This window comes from Rattus norvegicus, chromosome 5, assembly GCF_021556685.1.
Source record: "Rattus norvegicus strain SHRSP/BbbUtx chromosome 5, alternate assembly SHRSP_T2T, whole genome shotgun sequence".
Taxonomy (NCBI): domain Eukaryota; kingdom Metazoa; phylum Chordata; class Mammalia; order Rodentia; family Muridae; genus Rattus; species Rattus norvegicus.
Window position 1 is genome coordinate 125,616,688 of NC_141538.1, and position 26,283 is coordinate 125,642,970.

At 40.0% G+C, this 26,283-nt stretch overlaps 1 protein-coding gene and 2 pseudogenes across 4 annotated transcripts in view; 2 read left to right on the forward strand and 1 right to left on the reverse strand.

Moving 5' to 3' along the window:
- Fyb2 (FYN binding protein 2) overlaps positions 1-26,283 on the forward strand; it is a 116,814-nt gene that overhangs the window by 44,293 nt on the left and 46,238 nt on the right.
- Positions 8,017-8,202, forward strand: LOC134479020 (metallothionein-2-like; annotated as a pseudogene).
- Sumo2l1 (small ubiquitin-like modifier 2) lies at positions 12,375-14,997 on the reverse strand (annotated as a pseudogene).

Consider the following 26,283-nt stretch of genomic DNA (forward strand, 5'->3'; position numbering starts at 1 on the left):
ACTATCCAGTCTAAGCTAGCCTTGAATGTATAGTCACTTTGCCTCTACCTTGCAAAAGAACTTTAAAAAATAGTTAAGATTTATTTTTATTATATTTATTCTGGATATGTATGCTTCTGTGCATGCGTATGTGCCACTGTGTACAGGGATCCTCTGAAGCCAGAGGTGTGAGATCACCTTGGAGCTGGCTGTAAGCTGTTGACGCAGCTGCTGGAAACTGGCCTCTGACCTCCAGAGAGCAGCCTGTGCTCTTAACCACTGAGCCACTAAGGGAACTTTTTTTTTATGTCTCTGATTCACAAAAGTTTTAAAACACCGGTATCAACTTATTTCAAGTCATGTGGCTGGTCTCTTTCATACTTAGTGTTTTGAAACAGACTTTTGTATTTGTGCTTTTTGTATACTTACCTCATGTGAAACACAAAGCCTTCTAGGATGGCTATTTGACTATGTCTAGGGCACTCCGCACTAGGAGCAGGGAATGGTTAGTGCCATGGAAGTGGGGGCAGGTAACTTACATAGGGTCAGGTGGTAAAAAATAATGATAATAGCAGTGCTGAGAACAGCCAAAGTCACTCACAGCCCTTCTCTGAAACAGCCACAGAGAAAGCTTTTAGGGAGTATTAGCATAAAACTGGGAATTGAGAGGACCAAAAGAAGTTTAGAATGAATGGCTGGCTGAGAAAGGCCTAGAGATGATGACATCAGCTTAACACCTGAGTGAGAACCCATTCTACTCATAGACAGGTCTAGGAAAGAGCATGCCCAGAAAGGGAGTATTTTCAAAGACTCAGAGTCTCAGAGGATTCGCACCCTCCACTTGTTAGAAGAACCAGATAGGAGGCAGTCATGGCTATAGCCCACTAAGCAAGAGGGAAGGAGAGTCTCACCAGTTGGGGATAAGTTTGGAGTTTGTCCTAAACGTACTAGAAAGCCATGGGAGAATTTCAAGCTAAGGAGGGGTGTGAGCTGGCATTTGTTTTGTAAAGTTCACTATTAATGTTGAATAAATAATATATTTAGAGAGGAAATAGGAAGATAGCCTAAGAAGTCACTAAATCATCAAAAGTAGCAACATTCACAGACTAATTCAAGAGGGTCTCTTCTGTGTCCTAGCATTCCTATACTAGGTAGTAGCTATCCCCTTTCAGAGCTAAGAAAACTGAGTCCCAGAGAGGTTAAATAAACCAGACCAGGACCAGGGGGGATGAGATTAATGAAATTACTTGGTTTATGCTGGGGCTGTGTGGGGGGAACCCATAGCAATTGCTGGCTCAGGCATGGGGACAGAAAAGGGGAGTGGCATCTAGGATGGCTTCTTGCTCTTTTCTACTTCCCTCCTCATGGCTGATAACACAGATGAGGACTTGGCAAGCAGCTCAAGCTCAGCACAAGGCAAGAAAGTTTCTTCCGGAAGCTGCTTGGGCTCTTTCTACTTTGTAGCAAGAGAAGCACAAAGCCAATCTGCCTTATCAGTGAGACAGACGTAGCTCTCAAGGCCACTTTTTAATTACTTAGTTTCTTCCCTGAGAAGTTGTGCTGCTGGAAATCAAGATGAATGAAGAGCAAAGGAAGCTCCTCTTGTTCTGTCCTGAGGGATGGGGGTTCGGAGCACCTGGAAACCCCAGTCTTCTCAATTAGAGTGCTTGGGGGGTAGGAAGAGCAAGTGTGGAGAGGACTTTTTTTTTTTAAATCTGTCTCCTAAGGAGTTTTAGATCCAGAACATTCTAAAGCTTCTGTTTAAGTTACTTCAAAAATGTCCCATCTGTTAAAATTGGACTTAGGGGACATTCCACAGTCATGGTGTACCCTTCTCTTCACAAGGGCAGTGGTTTTGGGAGACATGGATGTACTAGAAGGCTTCTCTTATGCCACATTTTCAGAAGTCTTCCTTTGAAACAAATCACTCCCAGTTTCTATTGTTATTTTCTAGCCACAAAGCCTTGAGTCTCATTTTCAAGCTCCCAGCCACAGTCTCCCTGGAAAAGAAGTGGTTTTCAGTGGCTCCTAGATATCTGGAATACAGAGTCAGGTCAAATAGTTTATAACAATGTATCTGGATCAGGAGGACCTGGGTCTGTCCTAGTCAGCTTGGCTCTCGAACATGGGGACAAAGGTTCCCTGTGGCTCTTCTTCACAACAGAGGAAGCTTAAGAAGCCTAAGAGGAGGTCCACTCTAAAAATTTCTCTTTAGGATTTCATTTAGGAGCCGGCCGGGGCAGAACTAAGATGCAAAAGGGTTTGGAACCAGCCAGTCTTCACCCATTGTGAGTGGCATTCAGATGCTAAGTTAGAAAATTCCAGAACTGAGGAAAACAGACATTTTGCAGGTTGCAGCCCATTTTTGTCTATTCTTTAAGGTTGACTAGAAGCAAATGTTTAAATATGACCACATTCCTGGCACTTCTTACATTTCCCATTGCTGTTAGACTCGTGTAAGATAGCATTTAGTCTTGTTTCACAGAGGAGATATCGGGGGTGGTGATGTTCCCTGACTTTTTCTCAAGTGGGAGATATACAGACCGCCCCAGTCCCTGATAAACTCAGGACTCAGTAAGGATCTCACCTGCACTGTACTGTCTCAGACTTACAGCAGGAAGGGCTGTGGAGGAATATATTGTACTACAAACCATGAGTAAAAGAATCATTTTCAGCTGTTTCCCAGCCATTGTCTTGCAGGGTGGGTGAAGAATAATCACTGGATGGCCAGTGGACCGTCAGATAAACTGATGAAAGGAGGATGGTCAAGTGAACTAAACAATAAACCCTCCACTAACTTTTAGGCAAATGACGATAGGCTTCATTTCTGTATCTTGCACTGATTTGCAAATCTGGTGCCATATTCTTCTGCTGTTCAAGCTTAGTGAATGGGCCAAACTGAGCTCTTCACGTTTGCGTGGGAGCCCTGTGACAAGGGGCTCACATGAAGCCTTTCCTCTTCCTCTCAGGCTAGAGCCCAGCACCAGCTGAATTGCCAAGGCCTTGTCCTGATTCTTTTAGCTTTCAGGAAATACATGTTCCTCTCCTCCCCTCTTTTTTTTTTTTTTTAATGAACTCACTGGTCTGTGGATAAAATATGCCGTGAAATTAGTCATCAAACATTTGTCATCCATTTTGAACTTAGAATAAAAACTTCAAAAATACGAAGCTTTTTACCAGAGTCCAGGAGTCCTTTTGTCCTGTCCATTGTCTCTCCAGGCTTCTCTCCTAGAGCCCCTTTCTCCTGATTGCTGCCTTTCATCCTATTGCAGCCTATTGGCCATTCAAGCAGGGTTGCTACAGCTCTGCAGAAATATTAGCCGCCTCCTGTGTGTGGAAGAGTCTTCTCCCATGCCATCTCTAGTTAGCTCCTACTCGTCATACACGATTTGCTTATATTATGTAATTCAGTAATAACAAACCAAAGTATGTTCAAGCCATTGTTTATACTCTGCCTTCATACCGGATATTTTTTCAGTTGGAAGAAAGACAAGTAAGCCCAATAATGGCATGGACCATAGGCGGTGTCAATTTTGTCAACTTACCCGCCTTTAGCTCAGCTTCCTCATCCAAGGTACAGTTCACAGACGGAAAGGAGTCGGGCTGTTCCCAACGATTTATTCTTGTTTCTTATTTGACTCCTGTACTGCTCAGATCATGAGGCTCCTGAGTGCAGGCTCCTTGTGATACTCATCCCCATGTTCTAGAACAGTGAATGTATGAGAAACACCCTCATAGTCTAGATCAGAGAATGTATGAGGAAAGGAGTCAAGCCGGGAAACGCAATGATGCAACATTATATTCCCCCCTGGGAATGTCTCAAATGATGCAATACACCTCTGAGCATTGACACCGTACCCAAAACTTTCAGGCTTTAGAGCACTTCTGATTTTCAATTACCATATGTGGATGCCCAACTGATAAAATGTATGCAAACATTCAAAACATGTGAGAAACACCGAAAACTGAAACAGTTTGTTTCCATGATTTTCTGATAAGATATCCTGGGTTTCTGTTGCTTTCAACACCAGAAGGTGATGCAGTTGTCAACTGGCACCCAGTGTGACACAAGGTTTGTTGATCTTAGAGCCTGTGCTAACGGTGTTCTGCTCAGAAAGTCTCTTTTTGTGCCACTTTAAGGATATTCCGCACTTTCTCTTCTATCAGGTGCAGTGCATCTGGTTTTCTGTTGAGATCTTTGAGAAATTTGAGTTGAATTCTATGCATAATGATAAACGTGGATCTATTTGCATTCTTCTATATGTAAACATCCAGCTCGACCAGCATCATTTATTGAAGGTGCTGTATTTTTTCCCCGTGTATATTTCTGGCTTCTTTATTAAAACCTAGGTTCCTATGTATGTGTGTGTATTTGTGTCTGGGTCTTCAATTCCATTGATCAACCTGTCTGGTTTTGTGCCAATAGCATGCTGTTTTTATTCCTATAGCACTGTAGTATAACTAGAAATTAGGGATCCTGATACCTCTAGAAATTCTTTTATTGGTCAGGATTGTTTCAGCTATCCCTGGGTTTTACTGAAAGTAGGCCTTTTAAGATCTGTGAGGAATTCCATTGGAATTTTGATGGGGATAGCATTGAATCTGTAGATTGTTTTTGGTAGGATGGACATTTTTACTGTTACCCCTACTGATTCACAATCATGGGAGATCCTTCATGTTCCAATATTTTCTTCAATATCCTGAAGTTTTTAATCAAACAATTCTTTTCTTTGTAGTTAGAGTTATCCCAAGGTATTTTATAATAGTTGAGGCTATTGTAAAATATGGTAGTTTTTGATTTCTTTCTCAGTCTGTCATTTGTATATAGGAGAGCTATTCAATTTTATGATTTTATATCTGGCTAATTTGCTGAACGTGTTTATCAGCTGTAGGAGTTTCCCAGTGGAAATTTTCAGGGTCACTTATATTTGCTACCATATCATCTGCAAATAAAAACAACCTGACTTCTTTTGTTCCAAGTTGTATTCATCCCCTTGATCTCCTTTAGGTGTCTTATTATTCAAGCTAAGGCTTCAAGTAATGGATTGAGTCGGAATAAAGAGAGTATATAACCTTGTTACTAATTTAAGTGGAATTGTTCTGAATTTCTCTCGATTTAAGTTGATGTTGACTATGCACTTGCTATAAACTGTCTTTATTATGTTGCGGTATATCTGTTGTATTCCTAATCTCTCCAGGATGTTTATCATGAAAGAGGGTTGAATTTTGTCAAAGGTCTTTCTGCATCTAATGAGAATATCATGTGGCTTTTGCCTTTCATTTGGTTCATATGGTAGATTATATATTTATGTTTTTGTACGTTGAACTATCCCTCATCCCTGGAATGAAGCCTACATGATCATGGTGGATGATCATTTTTGATGTGTTCTTGGATTCAGTCTCCAAGAATTTTGTTGAGAATTTTTGCATCTATATTCATGAGGGAAATTGGTCTGTAATTATCTTTCCTTTTGTAATTTATGAGGTTTGGGCATCAGGGTAACTGGCCTCATAAAATGAACTAGACAGTGTTCCTTCTGCTTCTATTTTGTGTAATAATTTGAGCGGTATTAGCACTGACTCTTCTTTAAAAGTCTGGTAAAATTCTGCACTAAAAATATCTATCCTTGAGCTCCTTTTTGGAGGATGAGATAGAGGGAGTCTGGAAGACTTTTAATGACTGGTTCTACTTCACTAAGGGCTATGTCTGTTTAAATTACTTATCTGAACTTGATTTAACTTTGGTAGGTTGTATTTATCAATAAAAGTATCCACTTCTATTAGATTTTCCAATTTGGTTGAATACAGTGTTAAAGTATATCCTTGTGTTCTCTGGATTGCCTTAGTATCTATAGTTATCCCCCATTTTTCCTTTCTAAATTTGTTAATTTACAGCTTCTTGTTCTGCCTTTTAGTTAATTTACCTAGGAGTTTGTCAATCATATTGGATTTTCCCCAAGAACCAAATATTTGTTTCATTGATTCTTTGAATTGATTTTTTTTGAGACTTGCTTTCTCTCTGAGTATGTGGTCCTTTGGAGAAAGTTCCAGTAAATGCTGAGAAACTATATTCTTTACATTTAAGTGAAATGTTCAGTAAATCTCCATTATGCCCATCTGGTTTATAACTTCAGCTCCAGCATTTCTCTGTTTTTGTTTAATGACCTGTCTATTGTTTAGAGTTGGGTATTGAGGTCTCCCACCATCAGTGTGTGAGAGTCAATTTGTGATTTAAACTTTAGTAATGTTTCTTTATGAACTTGGATGGCCTTGTATTTGGTGTATAGGTATTAATATTTGCCATGTCCTCTTGCATATTTTGTTGTTGTTGTTAAGTTTTCTTCCCTATCTCTTCTGATTAGTTTTGGTATAAAGTCTATTTGTCAGCTGTTAAAATGGCTACACCTTTTACCCTGAAGTGATGTCTATCCTTAAAGTTAAGATGTGTTTCTTCAATGTAGCAGGAGGATTGATCTTTCCTTTGTATCTATACTGTTAGACTATATGTTCTTCTTGGGAAATAGAGACCATTGATGTTAAAAGTTATCAATGAGTAACATCTTTTTAAAATTTATGTTATTTGGTATTGGTGGTAGTGGTATGAATGGGTATGTGTTCCCTCTTTTGATTTGCTGGTTTGTGATCATTTATTTATTGTGTTTTCTTGGTGTGTTAACCTCTTTTGGTTGAAGTATTCCTTCTAGCACCTTCTTTAGGGCTGTATTTGTAGATAGATATTGCTTAAATTTGTTTCGTCATGGAATGTTTTATTTTCTCCATCTATGGTGATTGAAAGTTTTGCTGGGTATAGTAGTCTGGGCTGGCATCATTTGTCTCTTAGAGTTTGTAGAACATCTGCTCAGGCCCTTCTGGATTTTAGTGTCATTAAGAAGTCAGGAGTTATTCTATTAGATCTCCCTTATCTGTTAATTGGCCTTTTTCTTTTAAGCATATAATATTCTTTGTTCTGTAATTTTAGTGTTTGGATTATTTTGTGCTGATGGAGACTTTCTGTTCTGGTCCTGTCTATTGGTGTTCTGTATGCTTCTTTACCATGATAGGCATCTCCTTCTTAGGTTAGGGACATTTTCTTCTATGATTTTTGCTGAAAATGTTTTTTGTGCCCTTGGCCTGTGCTCGTTCGTGTGTTCTCTCTCTCTCTCTCTCTCTCTCTCTCTCTCCCTCTCTCCATTATTCTTAGATTTGATCTTTTCATAGTGTCCCAGATTTCCTGGATAGTCCACACCAGAATCTTTTTATTTTTAATTTTCTTCAACCAAAGTATCCGTTTTTGTTTTGTTTTATTTTTTCTTCAATGTCTGAAATTCTCTTTTCTAACCCTTTGTATTCTGTTGGTAAGGATTGCCTCTGAGGTTACTGCTAAAATTTTCTTCTTCAGATTTCCCTCAGTTTGTTCCTTCCACTTTTTGTTTGTATTTTCATATATTTCTTTAAAGGATTCAGTCCCCTTTTAAGGACCCCTATCATATTCATAAGGACTGTTTTAAGGCCTTTTCCTTATGTTGTTGTATTGTAATTCTCAGGGCCTTCTGTGGTAGGGTTGGTGGGCTCTAGTGGAGGCATATTGTGCTGGCTGTTATTGAGTTACTACTCTGGCGTCTAGGCATCTGGGTTAGACATTATTGTAATTTTAGGTACTGATATTGGGTCTCATCTTTGTTGAGTAGGTTTTTTTCCCTGCCTTGGTTTCTGTTGCCCTTTCTGGTTCTTAGGAGAGTGTGATGGCTGTGATCACTGGTAGGAAATTCTTCTGGTATCATGCTAGAAGTGGCCATTGTGAGTTCCAGGTCAAATGTATTTCTAGGTATTGAAAACACTTAGGAATGGGAATGGACTGGGAGTGGGTGCTGTGAGAGTCCACAGGAGGGAAGAAAGCAGAGCATTCCACCAAGGTCTGTTTAGCCCATGGTAATGGGGGCAGAGGATGAGGAGAGTCCATAACAGGTAGTCTGCTATAGAACATTAGAACTCTAACAATGATCTCTTATCAATCTCCAACTGCCACCCCCACTCACCATGGACCACAACTGCTCCTGTGCCTCAGATGGGTCCTGTTCCTGTGCTGGTTCCTGCAAATGCAAACAATGCAGTTGCACCTCCAGCAAGAAAACCTGATGCTCCTGCTGCCCTGTGGGCTGTGCAAAGTGCTCCCAGGGCTGCATCTGCAAAGGGGCTCCCGACAAGTGCAGCTGCTGCCTCTGAAGTGGGGGTGTCCCCACAACTATGTAAATAGAATATGTAGGAAGGAAGCCTTTTTTTGTAGAACCCTGGCCTGTTCTCCATACCTTTTTCTATAAATAGTGCAACCAATAATAAAATAAATAAATAAATAAATGTTGACTTGAAAAAATAAAAGAACTCTAGATAACACTCAGGGATCCCCTTTGACAAAGTGGAGGGAGAGTGAAGATAAAAAGTTCACCTACCGGGGCTGGGGATTTAGCTCAGTGGTAGAGCGCTTACCTAGGAAGCTCAAGGCCCTGGGTTTGGTCCCAGCTCCGAAAAAAAAGAACCAAAAAAAAAAAAAGTTCACCTACCTGCTTCACTGGGCTACTTGTCTCTGTCTGACTTGGAAGGTGGGTTCCCCAGGGAATGCCTTTGGAGTTGGGGGTTAGGGCGAAGAGATGGTGGGGAGAAAGGTTAGAGGAGAAGACCTGTGTGATTCACTGTAGACCAGGAGCAGAGAGGGAGGTGAGGCTACAGCAGGTGCTGAGCTCCAGAGCTGGCTATGAGACTTGGGAGATTAGATTTGGAGGAGAGGAGAAAGAGGTGAAGATCTTTGGTTAGCCTCCCTGCTTCCCAGGTTAGAGTGATCTGCCAATAGTTTCTTCATCATTTTTATTTCCTTTTCTGAGATCTCTGTTCAGATCCATAGCCCATTTTTGAATGTGTCATTGTTTTTTCCTCTTTCTTTATTTCCATATATATTCTGCATATTAATCCTCTATCAGATCTATAGCTGGCAGAAATTCTCTCCTATTCTGTGGGCTCCTTTTTCTCTCAGTTGATTGCTTCTTTAGTCACACAGAAGTTTTCAGTGTTTATGACATCCCACTTGGCAGTTGTTGGCCTTTAACTTTTGGGCAAATGCCATTCTGTTCAGAAAGTCCTTTCTCGTGTCTCCATACAGCAGGGCATTGCCCTTGTTTTCTGCCAGCATTGGCAGTGTTTCGGCTTCATGTCCAGGTCTTTGATCCATTTTGAGATAGTTTGTGTGCAAAGATAGACATTGGCCTGATTTCATTTTTCTGTGTGTGGCCATCCAGTCACCCCAGCACTAGTTGTCAAAGATGTTGACAGTGTATATTTTTGGCATCGTTATCAAGTATCAGATAGATGTAGTTATGTGTCCTCTGCATGTGTGGGTCTTCTGTTTCGCTCCATTTGTCTGTATGTCTGTCTTGTGTCAGTATCACAGTTTTTATTTCTGTAGTTCTACAATCTACCTTGAGATCTGGGATGGTAATCCCTCCGGCATTGTTCTTCTTGGCTCCTGATTGTGCTGTCTTTCAAGAGTTTCCGGTGCATCCAAATAAATTTAAAGATAGGGGGTTTTTTTTTTCTCTATTTCTTTAAAGAATGAGATGGGAATTTAGATTGGGAAATCATGAATCACTGAGTAAGTAGCTTTTGATACTTTCACAATACTAATTCTACCAATCCGTGAGCATGGGAATGAAAGCCTTTGATGGTTCCCACTGCACCATGAGCTACTCAATCTGTGGTTCACTTCACCTAGCGCATGCTTCATGTGAGTGGGTGTCAGAGTTGTGATCAACAGTTCAGATCCTGGAGTCCAATGCTTGGCTCCTGTACTCTGCTGTACCACTTACTCTCTGGGAAGTTCAATTATATCTTAATTTCCTCATCTGCATATGGAAAGAATTATAGTGTTTACTTCATAGGGATAAATAATTTGACACATAATTAATACAGTGCTTAGCATACAGTAGTGATCAGTAATCATTAATTAGCTAGTATTTACCTGTCCTCATGAATATAATAAAAAATTTGATAACCTACCATCAGAGTCAGCCACATTAATTTTGAAATTTAGAACAGAGGAGGTGGTATATTTTATAAGCGTATCTAGCACTTTAATGGCATTTACTTGGTCCTTATAGATTTGAGTGTTTTGTGAAGAGAATTAGATTAGAGGTACAGGTGTCTAGGATTGAGTGATACTGTATTTATTGTTTCCCAAGTCAGAATGCTAAGTTATATATGTGAATGCATGTTTGTGTGCATATATAAACATGTAAAATATATGTAAAGATACATATACACAGAATGTGTGTGTGCTTGCTGTAAGAATGGTCTAATAGGAGAGCTAGTAGTGGTAGCAGAAATTGAAGCCCGTGTGGTAGGAGTGGAGAGCCATGTAAGAGCAGGTGGCCTCATATCTTCCTATAATTTATGTGCTATAATTTATGTTTGCTGGTAAATACCATAGAGAACAAGATACTTGTCATTCTGAAGATAGACACAGGCAAATGTACTCTGTATTTTGAGAGCACAAGAAACGTTTAGTTCCCTGATGAATTTTCATTTACTTATTTATGTATTTGTTCCTTTTTTTCCCTTTAAGACACCTTGTCTTTGGCCTGGTTCACCTGGTTCTTGCAGTGCTTCTGCTGAAGCCTCTACCTTGTTGGTGTAGCACTTGAATCTTTTTTCTCTCATCTTTATTAACTTGGGTATTTCTTATTTACATTTCGATTGTTATTCCCTTCCCCTCCCCATCCTACCCCCATTACCGCCCTCCCCCTCAACAATCCCATTCCCTGGGGGTTCAGTCTTGGCAGGACCAAGGGCTTCCCCTTCCACTGGTGCTCTTACTAGGCTATTCATTGTAGCACTTGAATCTTAAAACTATTTTGTTATTTTGTCTTTTTTTTTTCCAGAGCTGAGGACTGAACCCAGGGCCTTGCGCTTGCTAGGCAAGCGCTCTACCACTGAGCTAAATCCCCAACCCCTTAAAACTATTTTGTAACAACTAACAAAATATCATTGTGCAGAAAAGAACAAGAAGGTTTTTAATTATAGTGTATGGAAATTTTGAAAAAACAAGCAAACATTGTAAATTAGATTACTTCTAAGAATTCAACTGAATGGAAACAATTCTCCAAAGCCAGTTGGAGACAACAGTATGTTACAAAAGGGCCAAATGTGATTAGTATGTTTCTAATTCTGTGGCATTACTGATTTAGGCCAATTTATTTGTATTAACAAAATTAAGACTCCCTAATCTCTTTTTAATATCAAATACACATATCTTGCTCTGAATAGAATTAAAAGAATTTTTCTTAGGATTATATACAATCTACATTTATGTCTGCTAGAAAAGACTTAGAATGAAAAATATCAAAGTATAATAATATTTTTATTCAACTTGTTTCCTTTACCTACTAATTTTAAATTTTTATATACAATAAAATTTTTTATTTAAGTGACAATAGAAGAGCATGTGGGCTCAGTGGTGGGAGGAGGTGGACTCTGTGAATATTACAGTAAACACATATTTTATGTCACCTCAGTATCATCAGAAACAGGAAAAGGGGCTGGAGAGATGTTTCAGTGCTTAGGGTACTTGCTGTCCTGCAGAGGACCCAGGTTTAGTTTCTAGAAACCACGTAGTGTCCCACACCGTCTCTCTAACTCCAGTCCAGGGAAATGAATCTTCTCGTCTGATCTCTACCAGGTATATGTGTGGTGCACATGCACACACACAGGCAAACACTGATACACGTACATTAAAATCAATCTGAATATCTCTTTTTAAATAAGAAGTTTATTTAAACAACAAGTTGCTTGACTTGAAGGGAAAACTAAGATTATTTTATTCAAGAGTAATTTGTCCCTACTTAAAGACGGATTGCCCTACATGTAACAGTCATGCACTAAACAGTTATAAAAATTGCCCTTGGTTTTACAATGATCAATGGAAAACATTAAAATTCTCCAATCAAACAAGATACAAAAGGATTTTGTGTTGTTGGGTTCTTTTGTTAAAACAATGAGAGCAAAGTAACTTAATGGAATAAAAAGACAAGAGTTGAATGACCGTGCCAATAGTGGAGAAGGGGGATTTTTTCTCACAGAACCAGTACTGTCCCCAGACTATCTCCATCTGATGTCAATCAGTCAGAACAATGGCCCTTTAATTTAAAAAGGGAAAAGAGAAAAAGAGCAATATGCCTGTGCAATACACCAGTTGCTTATGTACAATAAAGAAATGGGGACAGGAAAATGAAGGAAGAGGGAAAGCTATACTGTAGTTGTCGGGATGTGGTGGGACTGAGTTGTCACTTTCTAATTGAGAATGTGTTCTTGGTCTATAACAAGCTTCTGGGGTAAAGTAGCAGGCTCCCTTTTCAGTAGACCTCTCCCCTCTGCTGCTGGAACATATCAATCGTACCGTCATCCTCCATTTCCAACTGTGCAGGTGTGTCTGTTTCGTTGATTGGCTGCCCATCAAACCGGAAACTGCTCTGCCTCATTGACAGACCCTGTTGTTCACAAAAGGCTTTCATTGGTTTACTAAGTTGTGTATGTCTCCTAAACCTCACCGCAGAACCATCTCGTCCCACCACCTTCGAATTAATATGACTGTTCTCCTCAGTCTTGACTCCTCCTGTGGGTTTCTTGTCAGCCTTAGCAAGTGCCGGAGTTGCCTCAGCTGCCACTTCACAAAAGAGGCACCCAGTCCGCACCGAAGGAGCACAGGAGCAGCATGGGGAGCAGCGGAAGGAGGCGGCAGCAGTGGCGGATGAGGCAGAGGGCGCATACACATGTCCTGAATATCTTCTAAAGTTTATAAAAGGATAATAGGCCTTGGGTCAAACTCCCTATTTAATCAAGGCCTCAACCAAGGACAGCTGATAACACCTTTATCTTCTCTGACGCCGTTTCCCCTCTGTAATCATTTGTTGTTTGGTGGTTGTCACATTTAACCATTATCTTATGTGGAAAAGGAAACAGTTGTCATGGCTTGTAAAGAGAAAACTCCCTTTGACCATAGAATTCTGTGACTCTGGTGTAATTACACTTTGCAATACTTCTTAGCCTGATTAGATGTCGAGGTTTTATTTTGTGTGTGTGTGTGTGTGTGTGTGTGCGTGTGCACGAGTGCTCATATATGTGAGTTTAAGTGTGCAGAGCATGTAGAGGTCTAAGAACAACTTGTGAGACATTGCTTTTCTTTCACTGTGAATTTGGGGACTCAAACTTAGGTCATCAAGCTTCCACAGCAAGCTGCTTTACACACTAGGACATCTCCCTGGTGGCCCTAAATGTCATTATTAAACTTAGGAGAGGATTTCTTAGAGTTAAGTGCTTTGGACTGGTGGCCTTGCACAAAGCATTTGCTAGTGGGAATTTGCCAAGTTTGGAACCTCACGTAAATGTGAAGTCAAATACTCTCTGGAATTGCTTCCTGCCCATAGACTGTCACGAGGGGCACTAGCTCCTCGGTGGCCCCCATTCTCCCTTATCTTAAAGCCCATGTCCTATTAGAACTGAAAGTGGGTGCAAAGCTCCATCCTGGTAAATATAAGAGGGCATGTGTGGGTCTTGATACTAAAGTTTCAACCTTTTCAATTCTTTAGATCTTCTGGAACTTCCTTTCAGTCACATTTTTTTTAACCTGTCAAATTATATGTGTGGCTCCAGAAAAATCAAGAAAGGAAATTTCCTTTTTCTATCTGGTAACACACAAAATCCGCCATCATACAGAAGTGAAGGTTCTAAGAATCCGAATGGCTGCTCAGACCAGGTAGCAAGAGATGAATAATGGTGACCCTCAAGAAATATTAACTATTATCGTGATTAATAAGTTTACTGTTTGAGAACATAGTTTGTTGACTAAGCCATGGGAACCCCTTCTATGGATAGTACAGCTGGGTATGGGGGCTGACAGACTTCTCTAAAAAACACAGGGATTGTACCAGGACCCCAGATTAATGGTCCCGAAGTAGATGGGCCAGTAGAACCAACAACAAAAAGTCCCTTATCCATGCATTAGCCAGAGATCTTTCTTGCTCAAAGCTTCATTTTGAAGATAAGATTCCAGGGGTCCACACAAAATTCAGAAAGTTCTAGTTTCTAAAACCATCTTTAGCATTCACAGTGCAGGTAAAAGAGTATCGATGCTTCTTGAAGAAAAGATGGTCATGATGAAGGCATTATTAAGAAACATTAAAGCTTTATGATGCTGAATTTGAATTACGAGAGGTTCCCCACAGGAAAGTATGAAATTTAATGTTATATCTGTAATAAAGGATCTTTATAAGATACCTTATAACATCCTTCAAAATACAATAACGTGACCAATGTAATATTACTAGTATGATTTTTGTGGCACCATTATGTAGAGGAAAAATGTTTCATTCCATATCCCCACCATATCTGTAAAGTAGATTCTGTTATTGGTATTTTACACAGTGGAAAATGGAGGCTCAAACTGTTCATCCAGTGCTTTCAAACTGGCATTTGAAGAGAGCTGGAGTTCCGGTTCCTTCTGTCTGCAGCCATGCTGCTGGCCTGGCTGGCGTTCTATCTCCGCATGGTTCTAGCATTCTGCACACATTTTTCATAAATGTGGAGATAAATAAATTGAACCGTATAGCTCTTATTTACCCATGCTCTCCATATTGATCCACGCTGTTTAAAATCCAGATGGATCTTAGATCTAGCGCCAATGTCTTGGAAAAAGCAGCACATTCTTAGACAGCAAGAAAGGGAGTTTAATCACCACCGACACTATCTCTTTCCTAATGATGGGCGTGCAAAACGATCCTTGTAAACTTGTCTGAAAGATGTTGCTGCTTCCCACCCCTCCTCCTCCTCATCCTCTTCTTCTGCCCCTTCCTCCTCCTCCTCTTTTTCTTCTTTCCCTCCTTTTTTCTTCCTCTTCCTCCTCCTCTTCCTCTTCTCTTCCTCTTCTTAGAAAAATGGTTAAAATACTTTATAATCATCTAAAATCAGATACTTACTCATTTTTGACAAAGCTTATGCAAGAAATTGATTGTATATCCTCTTTCAATTTCTCCAAAACTGTTTCTTATTAATAAGGCTAATTTCCCACTGCTCTGATGAGATCATTAAATCATCAGAGCGTGAGATACACAGCAAAGTCTCTAATTTAGCAACGTTTCTCTCAATAATCTTCTGCAGGGGGTGAGAATATGAAAGAAAAAGTTCCTAAAGGATTAGAATTCTTAAGTTTTCTTTTTCAGAAAAATGGAACTAGTCTTGTATTTTTTAAAAAACTGTAGAGAATATGCAGATAAAGACCAGGAAAAAGGAGATGGCTCAGAGGTTAAGAGTGTTTGCTGCTCTTCTAGAGGACTCAAGTTCTGCTCACAGCACACACGTCAGTCAGCTGACAAGTGCCTGCAAGTCCAGCTCCAGGGCATATGATACTGTCTTCTAGCCTCCACAGGTAGCCTTATGTAGATGTATACATGTACGCACACGTGCTCGAGCGCACGCGCGCGCACACACACACACACACACACACACACACACATACACACACACACACAAGCATGCACGCACACATATGCTTACACGAAATAAAATTCCTTAGCCCTCCTGTGTGTGGAGGTAGAAGGATTGCATGGAGTGATGTCTCCTCTAGGTCTCCACATGTGATGTGCGTGCCTCCTTTGGCCTGCAGCACAGATGTACTTCTCACCTCTAGAGCCAACACCTATTATGGATTCAGGGGTGTGTCCAGGCAGACCTTTTCTATATTAGAACTACAAGTTCATTTGCTTGTTAAAATAGAACTTTAAGTTTTTGTATAAAAAGCAGGTTTCTCTACCTTCCAAGGCTTGTTGTTGAGGAAAGCGGTTTTCTAAGCAGACGTAGGCAAGTCTAGTCTGTGGCGTTAGACTGCTGTGCTGTAGCCTATCAAACGAACATCACATTTGTTCACATGTTCCTCACTGGGCGGCTAGGCTGCTTGAAAATGTCACACATGTGGTTGATCCAAGTGAGTTTTCCAAAGCCATTTATTTACCAAAGAATAGACTTGCAAAATAATAGCAATTAGACAGCTTCAGCTTTCAAGACCCAGACATACAGTCTCCCACATTGGCTGTGCCAAGTCTCTCCCAAACCATATAAAGATTTACTACTTCTCAATTTTCCCACTGAACATGGTGTCATCCTCAAGCCGAGATTCACGAGGATCTGATGGGTGAAGGAAGTGGTTCTCTTTCCATTTTCCTCTTTACTGCGACTTTAAAGAATTTAAATTCAATTTTGTGAGGGCTTCAACCTGATTTTTCTGTGGTCACTATAACGATAGCTTTCCAGGTGCTATCTCTTTTCTATTGATGAAGAGCTTTCCATGGGCTATCCCTTTTCTATTGATGAAGAGCTTTCCATGGGCTATCCCTTTTCTATTGATGAAGAGCTTTCCATGGGCTATCCCTTTTCTATTGATGAAGAGCTTTCCATGGGCTCTTTTTCTATTGATGAAGTTTCTGATGGAATTATTACAGATATTAACACTTTTTTGCACTTTGTCATTAACTGCAGTATTTGTTGGAGATCAATCTAGATAAGAAAATTTAACCCCATGAAATGCTTTTTCGTGTTTATTGACATCTGGTATTTTTTTCATATTAAAACTGTGATTGATAAGAGTGGTATATTCTTTAAGGCTGAGACATCCTTGTGGTTGTGGAATAAACTCTTTTGTTCTGGAGGTACTCTTAGTACTGATTAATTTCTTTTTCTAGGATTTCACAAGCAGGGCTGGGTTGAATCCTTGTAAGTGAGCTTTGAACTCTTTCAATTTTCTTTTTTTTTATTTGATCATATTGTTTCTCATGCGAAGATAATACACATTAAGAAAATAACTCTTAAAATTAGTAACTTTACCTTGATTCTATTTTCTGAAACTTTCTCTTCACCTCACTGGCAGGGGCTGGGAGGTGGCTGAGTGTTAAAGCTCGTGCTGCACAAACATGGGACCTGAGTTTGTTCTTTCCTGTTTATGTTGGTGTTGAATTGTGCTGGCCAAGTCTCTGCCTTCTGCTAGTGCTGATTCAGTTTCAGGAGTTTCTCTATGCACAGGGACCTCTGCTGACCACACCTAGCTTCACAGCTGTGACTAGGACAGGTTCTCCCTCCCTCTTGCTTTCATTTGTTTGTCTTTCAAGGCAGTGTGGTAGTGGTAGTGATAGTTAATCTCAATCAGGGGTTTCTATCCCGCCTTTGATCATTCAGTTCCCAGATGAAAGACACACAACCTTTCTATTTATGACAAGCCTTTAAAGCACTAGAGCTGGGCAGAGATCTCCCCTCTAAGCTATCAGTGCCTACTTGCCCATCAGTAACCCCACATTATAACTTCCCATGTTCCACCTGGGCCACTCTTAACTCAAATTGGCCAGCCCTCATGGCCATGTTTTCATAATCACCTACCCCATGGCATCTTCTTCTCTCTCCACCTTCTTCTCTTCTCCCTTGTGGTCCTGCCTCAGACTTTAAGCCCCAGGAACCAAAAACTCACCTACCTCTCCTCTTCCCAGCTATAGGCTGTAGGCATCTTTATTTAACCAATAGTTTTTAAATTAAGGAGCAAGGTTACATAGCATCACTCAGTATATATGAAGATTTCCTCATCCCTTGGGTCATCCAGACCTTGGGAGCCACTATTGAACATAGCTACAGACCAAACCTCAACAAGCCAGGGTCTTTTCAGTGTAGCCTTGGCTGTCCTGGAACCCGATCTGTAGGCCAGGCTGACTTCAAACTCACAGCAATCCACCTGCCTCTGCCTCTGGAGTGCTGGGATTAAAGGCATGCGCCACCATTGCTCCAGTCCTACCCTCTTGAGTCTCCCCAGATTGAGTCCTTTGGGGTAGCTGATGTTCTAAAAGGAATCGTGTCACAAGTTCAGTGGGAATATGGGAGGCAGGCACCGTGCTGAGATCTCTGCAAGTTAAAATACTGCTTAGAACACACACTTGCCCTACGTGTGTGTGTGTGTGTGTGTGTGTGTGTGTGTGTGTGTGTGTGTGTGTGTGTGTGACTCCACCAGCTTAAATGTAGGCTCCCTAGCTTGTGGTTGTTCCCTGTTTTCAGGCTTCCAAGATAGCACAATTTTATTTATTTTATTTATTTTATTTAATTAGATGTGTGTGTGTGTGTGTGTGTGTGTATGAGTCTTTTGCCTTCATATGTGTTTGTGTACCACATCCATGCCTAGTGCCCACAGAGGGCATCAAATCCCCTAGAACTGGAGTCAACGTGTGGGTGCTGAAACCCAGGTCCTATGGAAGAACAGCCAGTGCTCTTAACTACAGAGCTACCATTACAGCCAGGTAGCTCAGCTTTGAACACTAGACTCCCTCTCAAGATGGCACCCAGCCACTGCCCTCCTGCTCTCACAGGCCATTCTTTTCTACTGCTGACCTACCACAGAGGAACTGCTGCCTGACCAAAGTCTACAACTAGATTTGAGACACCTAGCAACTATGGCTTGTCCTGAAGGGTGAGACTACTGTTCTCTTTGCTTCAGCACCACCTACCTTATTGTTGGATGGGGCTTTTACAGCCCTTTCCCAGAACAGGAAGCCATATTGTACTTGTCTTCAGTTTAGCCAACTGCCAGTCTTTTTGTTCTGCTTTTCAACTGTTTTGTCATTGCCTTTGGGAATTTCCAACACTCTTCCCCTGTGAAATAGAACCTGTTCTTTCTTAAGCTACCTCTCATCCTTAACCAAATCACACAGAGGCAGATTTCTAGCCTGGTGCCTTATTAATCTCAGGAATTATATTTATGGGCTAGGGAAATGGCTCCATCAGTCAAGTTCTTGCCTTGTAAGCACAGAGACAAATTCAACCCCCTCCCCAAATCTTATAAAATGGCCAAAGGTGATGAAACACACTTGTAATCTCAAGGCAGGCAAATCTCTTGCCAGCCAGCCTAGCTGTTCCCGGCCAAGTGAAAGTCTCTGTTGTAGAAAGCAACATAGATGGCACCTAAGGAATGATGCCCAAGGTTGAACTCTGGCTTCCACATTCAGGAACATACAGGTGCACACATGAACACACGTGCACACAAACAAAAGAATTATCTTTATGATTTCTTTATCTCCTTTCTCTTAACCTTAAATATGTAGAGTCTTCTTTTTGGGGCTCTCTTATTTTTACCTAGTAGTTACTATTATTGACATAGTTTTTTTCAAATACTTAAATCACACTCTAGTAAGTTTATTGTCTCCATTGTATACATCTTCCCACTGTTCTAAGGTGGCTCACATTATCCCATGCTTCTCAAACTTTGACAATAATCTTGTTCTAAGTGAGGATTGTTTCCTTTGGAGGCTTAGATATTTTGGGCATGAGAATATTTCTATCCAAGTACACCAGAGTTGCTTTATAATGCAATGAAAACTCAGATGTCACTCTTAGGCAATGAAGAGATAGTTTACTATGAGTCAACATGAATGAGGACGGCCTGGGGATATGAGTGTAAGTTGCCCCAAATGCATTCTTATAAGAGGAACCAGTTACATGAAACTTTTATAGACACAGAACAAAAGAAAGCCACAAATCAATAGATTTGCCAAGTACATTGAAGGGGACAGCCTGGATTGAAGCAAAGCAAGGAAGTCTCCGCTACATGATAGCAGTATTAGCCCATGGTGTTCGAGGCTCTTACCCGCTTTCTCTTCTATTAGTTTGAGTGATTCTGGTTTTCTGTGGAGGTTCTTGGTCTACTTGAACTTGAGCTTTGTACAGGGTGATAAGAATGGAGTGATTGATTTTCCGTCTTCTCTATGCTGACTGCCAGTTGAACCAACCCCATTTGTTGAAAATGCTAACTTTTCTCCACTGGATGGTTTTAGCTGCTTTGTCAAAGATCAAGTAGCTATAGGTGTGTGGGTTCATTTCTGGGTCTTCAGTTCTATTCTACTGATCTACCTGCCTGTCTCTGTACCAATACCATATAGGTTTTATCACTGTTGCTCTGTAATAGAGCTGGAGGGGAGGGATAGTGACTCTCCCTGAAGATCTTTTATTGTTGAGAATAGGTTTCACTATCCTGGGTATATTGTTACTCCAAATGCATTTGCAAATTGTTCTAACTCTGTGAAGAATTGACTTGGGATTTTGATGGGGATTGCATTGAATCTGTAGATTGCTTTTGGCAAAATGGCCATTTTTACTATATTAATCCTGCCAATCCATGAGCATGGGAGATCTTTCATCTTTCCATCTTCTAAGATCTTCTTTAATTTTTTCTTCAGAAACTTGAAGTTCTTGTTATACAGATCTTTCACTGCTTGGTTAGAGTCACTCCAAGGTATTTTATATTATTAGTGACTATTGTGAAGGGTGTCATTTCCCTAATTTCTTTCTCAACCTGAGAAAATAAAGGAAGGCTACTGATTTTGTTTGAGTTAATTTTATGTTCAGCTACTTTGCTGAGCTGAAGTTGTTTACCAGCTGTAGGAGTTCTCTGGTAGAATTTTGGGGGTCAGTTAAGTGTACTATCATATCATCAGCAAAGAGTGATATTTTGACTTCTTTCTTTCCAATTTGTATTCCTTTGACCTCTTTTTGTTGTCTAATTGCTCTGGCTAGGACTTCAAGGACTATACTGAATAGGTAGGGGGAGAGAGGGTAGCCTTGTCTAGTCCCTGATTTTAGTGAGATTGCTTCAAGTTTCTCTCCATTTAGCTTGATGTTGGCTATTGGTTTGCTATATATTTCTATTACTATGTTTAGGTATGGGTCTTGAATTTCTGATATTTCCAAGGCTTTTATTAGGAAGGGGTGTTGAATTTTGTCAAATGCTTTCTTGGCATCTAATGTGATGATCATATGGTTTCTTTGAGTTTGTTTTTATAGTGCATCCCTGGGATGAAGCCTACTTGATCATGATGGATGATCATTTTGATGTGTTCTTGGATTTGGTTTGAGAGCATTTTATTCAGTATTTTTACATCGATATTCATAAGGAATTTTGGTCTGAAGTTCTTTTTCTTTGTTGGGTCTTTGTGTGGTTCAGGTATAAGTGTGATTGTGAATTCATAGAACAACTTGAGTAGTAATAGTTTGGAGAGTATTGGTATTAGGTCTTCGAAGAAGGTCTGATAGAATTCAGCACTAAACCCATCTGGTTCTGGTTTTTTTTTTATTTGAAGACTTTTAATGACTGCTTCTATTTCTTAAGTGGTTATGGGACTGTTTAGATGGTTTATCTGATCCTCATTTAACTTTGGTACCTGATATCGGTCTAGAAAATTGTTCATTTCATCCAGACGATCCAGTTTTGTTGAGTATAGTCTCTTGTAGTAAGATCTGATGACTTTTGGGTTTCCTCAGTTTCTGTTGTAATGTCTGCCTTTTCATTTCTGATTTTGTTAATTTGGATGCTGTCTCTGTGCCCTTTGGTTAGTCTAGCTAAGGGATTATCTATCTTGTTGATTTTCTCAAAGAACCAGCTCCAGGTTTTGTTGATTCTTTGTATAGTTCTTTTTGTTTCTACTTGGTTGATTTCAGTCCTGAGTTTATTTGGTACCATCTACTCCTCTTGGATCTATTTGCTTCTTTTTGTTCTAGAGCTTTCAGGTGAGGTGTGAAGCTGCTAGTGTACGCTCTTTCCAGTTTCTTTTGCAGGCACTCAGAGCTATGAGTTTTCCTCTTAGCACTGCTTTCGTTGTGTCCTATAAGTTTGGGTATGCTGTGCCTTCATTTTCATTAAATTCAAAAAGTCTTTAGATTCTTTATTTCTTCCTTGACCAAGTCATCATTGAATAGAGCATTGTTCAAATTCCATGTGTATGTGGGCTTTCTGTTGTTTTTGTTGTTATCAAAGACCAGCCTTAGTGCATGGTGATCTGATAGGATGCATGGCATTATGTCAATCTTCCTCTATTTGTTGAGGCCTGTTTTGTGATGGATTATATGGTCAATTTTGGAGAAGGTATATTCTTTTGTTTTAGGATGAAATGTTCTATAGATAAACTGTTAAATCCATTTGATTCATAACTTCTGTTATTTTACTGTGTCTCTATGTAGTTTCTGTTTCCATAATCTGTCCATTGGGGAGAATGGAGTGTTGAACTCACTCACACTTATTGTGTGAGATGCAATGTGTGCTTTGAGCTTTAGTAAAATTTCTTTTATGAATGTGGGTGCCCTTATATTTGGAATGTAGATATTCTGAATTGGGAGTTCATCTTGGTGGATTTTTCCTTTGATGAGTATAAAAAAACTTATCTTCTTTGATAACTTTTGGTTGAAATTTGATTTTATTGGATATTAGAATGGCTACTCCAGCTTGTTTTTTGAAACCATTTGCTTGGGAAAAGATTTCCCAGCCTTTTACTCTGAAGAAGTGTCTGTCTTTGTCACTGAAGTATGTTTCCTGTATGTAGGAAAATACTGGGTCCTCTTTACATATCCAGTCTGTTAGTCTATGTTATTTTAATTGGGGAATTGAGTCCATTGATGTTGAGAAATATTAGGGATCAGTGATTGTTGTTTCCTATTATTTTTGTTGTTAGAGGTGGAATTATGTTTGTGTGGCCATCTTCTTTTGGCTTAGTTGAAAGAAGATTACTTTCTTGCCTTTTCTAGGGTGCAGTTTCCCTCCTTGAGTTAGAGTTTTCCATCCATTATCCTTCGTAGGGCTGGATGTGGAAATATATCCCCCAACCCCGTCCCCTCCCCTTCTGCATGTGTGTTCCCCTCCCCATCCAATACCCATTAACGCCCTCCCCCCAACAATCCCGTTCACTGGGGGTCCAGCCTTGGCAGGACAAAGGGCTTCCCCTTCCACTGGTGCCCTTACTAGGATATTCATTGCTACCTATGAGGTTGGAGCCCAGGGTCAGTCCATGTATAGTCTTTGGGTAGTGGCTTAGTCCCTGGAAGCTCTGGTTGCTTGGCATTGTTGTTCTTATTGGGTCTCAAGACCCTTCAGCTCTTTCAGTCCTTTCTCTGATTCCTACAACAGGGTTCCTGTTCTCAGTTCAGAGGTTTACTGCTGGCATTTGCCTATGTATTTGCCATATTCTAGCTGTTTCTCTTAGGAGAGATCTACATCCAGTTCCTGTCAGCCTGCACTTCTTAGTTTCATCCATCTTATCTAGTTTGGTGGCTGTTTATATCTGGCCACATGTGGGGCAGGCTATGAAGGGCCGATCCTTCAGTCTCTGTTTTAAACGTTGCCTCCCTATCCCCTCCTGTGGGCATTCTTGTTCTCTTTTTAAAGAAGGAGTGAAGTGTCGACATTTTGGTCATCCTTCTTGTTTTTCATGTGGTCTGTGCATCTTGGATAATTCAAGCATTTGAGCTAATATACACTTATCAATGACTGCATACCATGTGTGTTTTTCTGTGATTGGGTTACCTCTCTCAAGGTATTTTCTAGTCCCATCCCTTTGCCTATGAATTTCATGAAGTCATTGTTTTTGATAGCTGAGTAGTACTCCATTGTGTAGATGTACCATATTTTCTGTATCCATTCCTCTGTTGAAGGCATCTGGAATTTCTGCAGCTTCTGGCTATTATAAATAAGGCTTCTATGAACATAGTGGAGCATGTGTCTTTGTTGTATGTTGGAGCATCTTTTGGGGACATGCCCAAAAGAGGGATAGCTGTGTCCTCTGGTAGTGCAATGTCCAATTTTCTGAGGAACCTCCAGACTGATTTCCAGAATGGTTGTACCAGTCTGCAATCCCACCAACAATGGAGGAGTGTTCCTCTTTCTCCACATCCTCGCCAGCATCTGCTGTCACCAGAGTTTTTGATCTTAGCCATTCTGACTGGTGTGAGGGGGAATCTCAGGGTTGTTTTTATTTGCATTTCCCTTATGACTAAAGATGTTGAACATTTCTTTAGGTGTTTCTCAGCCATTCGGCATTCCTCAGCTGTGAATTCTTTGTTTAGCTCTGAACCCCATTTTTTAATAGGGTTACTTGTCTCCCTGCAGTCTTACTTCGTGAGTTCTTTGTATATTTTGGATATAAGGCCTCTATCTGTTGTAGGATTGGTAAAGATCTTTTCCCAATCTGTTGGTTGCCGTTTTGTCCTAACCACAGTGTCCTTTGCCTTACAGAAGCTTTGCAGTTTTATGAGATCCCATTTGTCGATTCTTGATCTTAGAGCGTAAGCCATTGGTGTTTTGTTCAGGAAATTTTCTCCAATGTCCATGTGTTCAAGATTCTTCCCCACTTTTTTTTCTACTAGTTTGAGTGTATCTGGTTTGATGTGGAGGTCCTTGATCCACTTGGACTTAAGCTTTGTACAGGGTGATAAGCATGGATCGATCTGCATTCTTCTACATGCTGACCTCCAGTTGAACCAGCACCATTTGCTGAAAATGCTATCTTTTTTCCATGGGATGGTTTTGGCTCCTTTGCCAAAAATCAAGTGACCATTAGGTGTGTGGGTTCATTTCTGGGTCTTCAATTCTATTCCACTAGTGCATCTGTCTGCCTCTGTACCAATACCATACAGATTTTATCACTATTGCTCTATAATACTTCTTGAGTTCAGGGATGGTGATTCCCCAGAAGTTCTTTTATTGTTGAGGATAGTTTTAGCTATCCTGGGTTTTTTGTTATTCCAGATGAATTTGCAAGTTGTTCTGTCTAACTCTTTGAAGAATTGGATTGGAATTTTGATGGGGATTGCATTGAATCTGTAGATCACTTTTGGTAAAATGGTCATTTTTTTACTATATTAATCCTGCCAATCCATGAGCATGGGAGATCTTTCCATCTTCTGAGATCTTCTTCAATTTCTTTCTTCAAAGACTTGAAGTTCTTATCATACAGATCTTTCACTTGCTTGGTTAGAGTCACACCAAGTTATTTTATATTATTAGTGACTATTATGAAGTGTCATTTCCCTAATTTCTTTCTCAGCTTCTTTATCTTTTGTGTAGAGGAAGGCTACTGATTTATTTCAGTTAATTTTATACCCAGCCACTTTGCTGAAGGTGTTTATCAGCTTTAGTAGTTCTCTGGTGGAACTTCTGGGGTCACAAATATACTATCATATCTGCAAATAGTGAGATTTTGACTTCTTTTCCAATCTGTATCCCTTTGATCTCCTTTCACTGTCTGATTGCTCTGACTAGGACTTCAAGAACTATACTGAATAAGTAGGGAGAGAGTGGGCAGCCTTGTCTAGTCCAGATTTTAGTGGGATTGCTTCAAGTTTCTCTCCATTTAGTTTAATGTTAGCAACTGGTTTGCTGTATATGGCTTTTACTATGTTTAGTTATGGGCCTTGAATTCCTGTTCTTTCCAGGACTTTTACCATGAAGGAGTATTGAATTGTGTCAAATGCTTTCTCAGCATCTAATGAAATATCATGTGGTTTCTATCTTTGAGTTTGTTTATATATTGGATTACATTGATGGTTTTCCATATATTAAACCATCCCTGCATACCTGGGATGAAGCCTACTTGATCATAATGGATGATCGTTTTGATGTGTTCTTCAATCAGTTTGCAAGAATTTTATTGAGTATTTTTGCGTCGATATTCAAAAGGGAAATTGGTCTGAAGTTCTCTTTCTTTGTTGGGTCTTGTGTGGTTTAGGTATAAGAGTAATTGTGGCTTCATAGAACAAATTTGGTAATGCTCTGTCTGTTTCAATTTTGTGGAATAGTTTGGATAGTATTGGTATGAAGTCTTCTATGAAGGTCTGATAGAATTCTGCACTGAACCCATCTGGACCTGGGCTCTTTTTGGTTGAGAGACTGTTAATGACTGCTTCTATTTCCTTAGGAGTTATGGGGTTGTTTAAATGGTTTATCTGTTCCTGATTTAACTTTGGTACCTGCTATCTGTCTAGAAAATTGTCCATTTCATCCAGATTTTCCAGTTTTGTTTTATATGTTTTTGTAGTAGGATCTTATAATTTTTTGAATTTCCTCAGTTTCTGTTCTTATGTCTCCCTTTTCATTTCTGATTTTGTTAATTTGGACATACTCTTTGACCTCTGGTTAGTCTGGCTAAGAGTTTATTTATCTTGTTGATTTTCTCAAAGAACCAGCTTTTGGTTCTGTTGATTCTTTGCATGGTCCTTTTTGTTTCTACTTGGTTGATTTCAGCTCTGAGTTTGATTATTTCCTGCCTTCTACTCCTCCTGGATGTATTTGCTTCTTTTTGTTCTAGAGCTTTTAGGTGTGCTGTCAAGCTGCTGATATATGCTCTCTCCTGTTTCTTTCTGCAGGCACTCAGAGCTATGAGTTTTCCTCTTAGCACAGCTTTCATTGTGTCCCATAAGTTTGGT